This window comes from Phyllobates terribilis, unplaced genomic scaffold (assembly GCF_046119375.1).
Source record: "Phyllobates terribilis strain yellow unplaced genomic scaffold, ASM4611937v1 Scaffold_8__6_contigs__length_399053987, whole genome shotgun sequence".
Classification (NCBI taxonomy): domain Eukaryota; kingdom Metazoa; phylum Chordata; class Amphibia; order Anura; family Dendrobatidae; genus Phyllobates; species Phyllobates terribilis.
This window is the reverse complement of record NW_027362768.1, coordinates 54,224,202-54,232,398: the sequence shown is the minus strand read 5'-3', so window position 1 is coordinate 54,232,398 and position 8,197 is coordinate 54,224,202.

The window sequence follows — 8,197 nt, the reverse complement described above, 5'->3', positions numbered from 1 at the left end:
AGGTTTTGGATGGTTTCTGCTTCAATTGTTTTGCATGAGGACAGAATACCCTCCCAGAGCTGTTGCTTAGATGTGAACTGCCTCCCGCCATCATAGACACTCCTTTTGATGATGCTCCAGCGGTTCTCAATGGGGTTGAGGTCAGGGGAGCATGGGGGCCACACCATAAGTTTGTCCCCTTTTATGCCCACAGCAGCCAGAGATGCAGATGTGTTATGTGCAGCATGAGACAGGGCATTATCATGCATGAAATGATCTCAATGGTCCAGATGGATGGAGTGGAAGATGGCTGGTTGATGGACACCCCATGCAAACACGGCTACGGCGCCAACAAGGAGGAGGTGGAGTAATGTTTTGGGCTGGAATCATGGGGAGAGAGATTGTCGGCCCTTTTAGGATCCCTGAAGGGGTAAAGATGAACTCCATAATGTATGTTGAGTTTCTCAAACAGCACTTCCTGCCATGGTTCAAGAAGAAGAACCGTGCATTCCGCAGCACGATCATTTTCATGCATAATAATGCCCTGTCTCATGCTGCACATAACACATCTGCATCTCTGGTCGAGCACCCAAGTATTCCAATGTGCTCGACCCAAGCATTTTAGTGCTCGGCCATCACTAATTTTTACCCATTCCGCAAAGAAATACTGATTCAGCTCCTTCAAGTTCGATGATTTCCTCTGATGAACAGCAATCTTCAAGTCTGACCAAAGATTCTCAATTGGATTAAAGGTCTGGGCTTTGACTAGGCCACGCCAAAGCATTTACACCATTCCCCTTAAACCACTCGAGTGTTGCTTTAGCATAAAAGATTTTGGGTCATTGTCTTGTTGGACAATGAACCTCCATTTCAGTCTCAAATCACTGACAGACTGAAACAGGTTTTTCTCAAGAATATCCTTGTATTTTGCACCATCCATCTTCCCCTTGATTCAGACAATTTTCCCTGCCCCTGCTGTTGAAAAATATCCCCACAGCATGATGCTGCCACCACTTTCACTGTGGAGATGGTGATCTTGGGGTGATGACCTGTGTTGGTTTGGCGCCAGACATAGTGTATACCTTGGTGGCCAAAAAGTTCAATTTTGGTCTCGTCTGACCATAGCACCTTCCTCCATACATTTGGGGAGTCTCCCACATGGCTTCTGGCAAACTCAAAATGGGCCTTACAATTTTTGTGTGTAAGTAAAAGGCTTTTTTTCTTCCCACTCTTCCGTAAAGCCCACCTCTATGGAGAGTACAGCTTATTGTGGTCGTATGGACAGATAATCCAATCTCTGCTTGGGAACTTTGCAGCTCCTTCAGGGTTATTTTTGGTCTCTGTTCTGCCTCTCTGAATAATGCCCTGCTTGTCTGGGCTGAGAGTCAGGGTAGGCGGCCATCTCTTGGCAGGTTTGTTGTGATACCATGTTCTTTCCATTTGAATATAATGGATTTGATGGTGCTCCGGGGGAGCATCAGAGATTGGGATTATTTTTTATTATTTTTATAACCCAACCCTCACTTGTACTTCTCCTTCTCAAAAACTTTGTCCCTGACTTGTTCGGAGATCTCCATGGTGTTGTTTAGTTAGTGGTGCAACCTCTATGGCCTTTCAGAAAAGGTGTGTATATATCGACAGACCATGTAACACTTAGGCTGTGTGCCCACGATGCAGTTTTAATGCGTTTCCGTGGCGGAAATACACATTAAAAACGCTTGTTAAGAGGTCTGGCATGTATCCCAATGATAATCCGCATGTGATATGCACATGCTGCGGAAATTAGCAGCACAACCAATATAGTAGGCGCAATTTCGTGGAGAAATCGCGCCCATTGACTTGCATTGAACCACAGCAAATGCGCATGTATAATATCTATGCATGCGGATTTGCTGCGGTTCAATACGCGGATGGTACCCGGTTCGGGAGAGGAGACTGCTACTCCTCTCATCCGACCGCTGCTCTGGCTGATAACAGTGAGAGCAGCGTGGATGGGAGACGCAGCAGCCTGCTTCTCCCAACCCGCGTGCCAGCGCTAGTTAAAAAAAAGAATTAAAAAGTATAAAAAAAAGATCTTCATACTCACCTCTCCAGCAGCTCCCGGTGTCCTCCTGGGCGATGCTGTCCCGCCGGAGTCCAGCGTATACTGCAAGGCGCAGGCTCGCTCCCCGAAGTGTGCTTACAGGACCTGCGGTGATGTCACTGATCACCTGATGGTCGCGTGACCATCAGGTGATCAGTGCCGCAGCAATCAGCAGATTACTGAAGCCGGCAATGCTGAGCGTAGGAAAATTTACAAGAATTTTCCCACGCTCTTTAGCTCACCAGCTGATGAACCCCAGTGACCCCCCTGCAGCACTGTATTCTGATAGGGGTGATTTTACACCTGGCAATATAGTGATGTATTTTACAGGGTGGGCCATTTATATGGATACACCTAAATTAAAGGTGAATGGTTGGTGATATCAACTTCCTGTTTGTGGCACATTAGTATATGGGAGGGGGAAACATTTTCTAGATGGGTGGTGACCAGGGTGGCCATTTTGAAGTCAGACATTTTGGATCAAAAATTTTTTTTTCAATGGGAAGTGGGCCATGTGACACATCAAACTTATTGAGAATTTCATGAGAAAAACAATGGTGTGCTTGGTTTTAATGTACCTTTATTCTTTCATGAGTTTTTTTACAAGTTTATGACCACTTATAAAATGTGTTCAAAGTGCTGCCCATTGTGTTGGATTGTCAATGCAACCCTCTTCTCCCACTCTTGACACACTGATAGCAACACCGCAGAAGAAATGCTAGCACAGGCTTCCAGTATCCGATGTTTCAGATGCTGCACATCTCGTATCTTGATGGTATGGTGTGGTATATGGGATACAAAGATAGTGGGGCCATTCTTCATCAATGGAAACCTGAATGCCTCTGGATATCTGAAATTTCTACATGATGATGTGTTGCCCTCTTTATGCACTGAAGATGGCACGTTCCCTGAGTTTTTCCAACAAGATGGTGCACCAATACATTATGGGTATCAGGTTCGAGCATTCCTACATGAACAGCTTCCTGGAAAGTGGATTGGTTGTCATGGGCCAGTTGAATGGACACCAAGGTCTCCCAATTTGACCCCCTTAGACTTCTATCTTTGGGGTCATCTGAAGGCAATTGTCTATGCTGTGAAGTTACGAGATGTGCAGCATCTAAAACAACGGATACTAGAAGGCTGTGCTAGCATTTCTTCTGCGGTGTTGCTATCAGTGTGTCAACTGTGGGAGAAGAGGGTTGCATTGACAATCCAACACAATGGGCAGCACTTTGAACACCTTTTATAAGTGGTCATAAACTTGTAAAAAAACTCATGAAAGAATAAAGTTACGTTAAAACCAAGCACACCATTGTTTTATGAAATTCTCAATAAGTTTGATGTGTCACAGACCCTGTTCCCATTGAAAAAAATAAAGTTGGATCCAAAATGGCCGACTTCAAAATGTCCGCCACGGTCAACACCCATCTGGAAAAGTTTTCCCCCTCCCATATACTAATGTGCCGCAAACAGGAAGTTGATATCACCAACCATTCCCATTTAATTTAGGTGTATCCATATAAATGGCCCACCCTGTACAGCTGGGACATCAGTGATTGCAGATGTCACAGCTGTAGAAATGATCCGGATCGTTCTGGGACATTCGCCGCTGATGGATTACGTTGTTGATGGTGGACAGGTGAGGGATACGGTTGTTTTTTTTTGTTTGTTTTTTTTTTTTAGTGTTTTTTGCAGGAGATCGAGGGCTTCGCGGAGGCGAGCAATAAATGAAATTGTAGAACCGTGTCTGTTTTATTTCAATAAAATAATTCTCGCCGTTGTCTTTTTTTGAAAAAGCGCCGTTCACTTTACATTGCGGTTAGTAATGGGGGTGTCTTCTAGATGCCCTACATTATTAACCTAGGCTTCACGTCAGCCGCCAATACAAGGCTGACGTGATCTCTAACCCCATTACCCCCTGCCACTGCTACAGGGCAGCGTGGAAGAGCGAGGCTAAGTGGCAGATTTGGCGCATCTTACAGATGCGCCATTTCTGGGACCGCTTTGGGGTGATATTAATAGCCACGGAGGGGGCTAGTATTCATGACCCCTTCCATGGCTATTAATATCAGCCCACAGCTGTCTAGTTTAGCCTTTGCTGGCTAGATATTATAGGGGAACCCCACGTCAATTCTTTTCTGGGGCCCCCCTGTAATCTGGCCAGTAAAGGCTAAACAAACAGCTGTGGGCTGATATTAATAGCCAGGGAACATTGTTGGCTAATGGCCCTTTCCGCGGCTACTAATATCAGCCCTCAACAGTTAGCTTTCCCCTCTGCTGGCTATAAAAATGACGCGGGAGCAGATGCCATTATTTATTTATTTTTTTAATTTTTTTTTAGCCTCAGTGCCCATAATTCAGACGTAGCACTGCATTGGACGCAAATTTTTTCTGCGTCCAAAATGTTGCATTCTATTGAACGCAGGTAAAGCCACATCTGTTCATTGAACCATGCGTATTTACCGCATTCAATACATTCTAGAGGTCAAATTTATGTTGCGGACACTAGTGACTCCACAAGAGAAATTGACATGCTGCGGTCCTGAAAGACGCACTGAATCTCAGTGTCCACGGGTGATCTGCAGCCTCTGATGCACGCATAGTGGATGTGGGATTTCTAGAGATCCCATCCACTATAACGTAACATCTGGACGCTGCGGGTTTGACGCTGTATATACACGCAGCGTCAAACCTGCAGTGGCTCTGGATCGTGGCCACGTACCCAAACTCACCCACAGCGTATCAATTTCTGTAGAGGACACGCTAGTCTCCGCTGCAGATTTTGACCGATTGAACTGTCATTATACGTGGTGGATTCACATGTACCGACAACAAAAGTGCGGTATTAAAACACCGCATTTTGGGTGCAACATAAATACATTGTGTCCAAACGCTGCTGAGTGCTGATCAGGGAGGGGGGGTCGTAGTGGCTAACGAACCAGCTGTGAGATGTTAATTATGGTCAGAGAAATGTTTGCCTAATGGCACATTCCCTGGCTAAAAAAAAACATCTCCCAGCAGTCCCATATATTACATGAATAGAAATGCTAATGAAGACTGGCTGAACGGGACTAGCTGACTCCCAGCTCTTTTGTTTGGTGATGTCAAGGTGTCAATCAGACCTTTTCATGACCAAACAAAGTAAAGAAACCACACAGACACAGTGTAAACACTTTATTTGAAATACAATAGACACATTCTTTATTCATTTAAATGAACCAATATACTCACCCCAGCTCTTGGGTAATCTAAGGGCTTAAGCAATGTCCCACCAACTTTATTTAGCTCCAAGAATCATTCATAGGATGCTCAAAAACCGCATGTAAAAATGCATCAAAAACGCATGTAAATCCGCATGCGTTTTTTCTGCCAGAGAGAGGCAAAAAACACTCAGGAAATTTCTGCTTCAAATCTGCATCGTGGGCACATACCCTTAGTGAAAGAAAGTCGACATGTGTGCAATCTAAATATGTGACTTAGGAAGGTAATTGCTTGCAACGGAAATTTTTAGAGGCTTCTTAGAAAAATGGGTGAATGGAAATTTTTAGTTATTTTATCCCATAAATGTAATGTCTGTTTCTCACTTCATATACCAACTTAGACTATTTTGTGCTGATGAATCACACATAAATCTCATTACAAAAATATTTAAAACACAGGTAACGTAACAAAATAGGTAAAAAGGCAAGTGGTTGAATACTTTTTCAAGCCACTGTTCATTAAAAAAGCATAAAATGTGCCACTAATGCACATTCCTAAAAGGCATAGAACCAGAATAAGTGTCATATCAGAAGATTTCAAAATCATACGTGACGAGTATAGAGAAAAATGTTTGGCCTTTGTCAAGATAGCGTCTAATGTCCCATTTATGCCGACAAAACCCAATGAATAAACAAAATGCATGAATAAAAGTAATCACTAATGCCCGGTCATACACTAGTTAAGTAAAATGAATGTTTTTATGACTAACTCCCTAGATGCGGGACTCATCTTTTTTTTTTGTGTGTTTTTTTTTTTAATCTTTCAGTTCAGAGTCTTCTGTGTCCCCAATGATGTGATCAAGGAAGTATTTTAAAGCTTTGACCACACGTATCGTCAGTGTCTTTCTTTCTGGGAGTGAGAGGACAAATATTGCAAATTTGACAGAATTGATTTGCTCAAGTTAAAAAGTTGTATCACAAAGGCCTCTTTGGTGGCAATTTATCCAAGGAAGGATAACGTTCTAACCATGCATCATAATGGTAAGTCCTTAGGATATTTTTTATCAGTTGGTGGTGTGGGAGAAGAAAAAATTCTGTGAATTTGAAATTCCTCCAGCGAACTTGGGTGATATTTCAGTCCAATCCTGCTGCTGGCAGCATTGGTCTGAAGGCAGGCAATTTCAGAAATTCCTCTACCGACATAAAGGACATAGATAACTACAGTGGGGAAAATAAGTATTTGATATACTGACGATTTCGCAAGTTTTCCCAATTACAAAGAATGGAGAGGTCTGTAATCGTTATTGTAGGTACACTTCAACTGAGAGAATCTAAAAAAATTCAGAAAATCACATTGTATGGTTTTTACATAATTAATTTGCATTTTATTGCATGAAATAAGTATTTGATACAATAGAAAAACAGAACTTAATATTTGGTACAGAAACCTTTGTTTGCAATTACAGAGGTCAGACATTTCCTGTAGTTCTTGACCAAGTTTGCACACACTGCAGCAGGGATTTTGGTCCACTCCCCCATACAGATATTCTCCAGATCTTTCAGGTTTCGGGGCTGTCACTGAGCAACATTGAGTTTCAGCTCACCACCAAGATTTTCTATTGGGTTCAGGTCTGGAGACTGGCTAAGCCACTCCAGGACCTTGAAATGCTTCTTATAAAGCCACTCCTCAGTTGCCCTGGCTGTGTATTTTGGGACATTGTCATGCTGGAAGACCCAGAAACAACCCATCTTCAATGCTCTTACTGAGGAAAAAAGGTTGTTAGCTGACACATGACTCCATCCATCCTCCCTTCAGTACGGTGCAATTGTCCTGTCACCTTTGCAGAAAAGCACCCCCAAAGTATGAGGTTTCCCTCACCATGCTTCACGGTTGGGACGGTGATCTTAGGGTTGTACTCATCCTTTCTCTTCCTCCAAACACGTCAAGTGCAGTTGATGCCAAAACGTTCTATTTTGGTCTTATCTGACCACATGACCTTCTCCCATGCCTCCTCTGGATCAACTAGAAGGTCATTGGCGAACTTCAAATGAGCCTAGATGTGTGCGGGCGTGAGCAGGTGGACCTTGCGTTCCCTGCAGGATTTTAATCCATGGCGGCGTAGTGCTACTAACGGTAATGTTTGAGACTGTGGTTCCAGCTCTCTTCAGGTCATTGACCAGGTACTCCCGTGTTCTGGGCTGATTTCTGACTGCTCTCACAATCATCCTTACCCCACGAGGCGAGATCTTGCATGGAGCCCCAAACAGAGGAAGATTGACAGTCATCTTTTGTTTATTGCATTTTCTAATAATTGTACCAACAGTTGTTGCCTTCTCAACAAGCCTCTTGCCTATGGTCCAGTAGCCCATCCCAGCCTTGTGCAGGTCTACAATTCTGTCCCTGGTGTCCTTATACAGCTCTTTGTTCTTGGCCATGCTGGAGAGGTCGGAGTGTGATTGTGTGGACAGGTGTCTTGTATACTGGTAACGAGTTCGAACAGGTGCAATTAATACAGGTAATAAATGGAGAGCAGGAGGCTTCTTAAAGAAAAACTAACAGGTCTTGTTAGAGCCAGAATTCTTGCTGGTTGGTAGGTGATCAAATATTTATTCCATGCAATAAAATGCCAGTTAATTATTTAAGAATCATATAATGTGATTTTCTGTTTTTTATTGTTCGATTCGGTCTCTCATAGTTGAGGCGTATCTACGATAAATATTACAGACCTCTATTCTTTGTAGGTAGAAAAACTTGCAAAATCGGTAGTGTATTAAATACTTATTTTCCCCACTGTAGGTACTCATCAAAAGTGACCACACAAATAGCGCAGCATGTGTGCTGTGTAGGGAGAGGAGAGAAACCACTATCAGATAAGCCCACACCAGACATTTCTCCAATTCGGTTAACTCTCATTCAAAATGCCTGGTCCTTCCC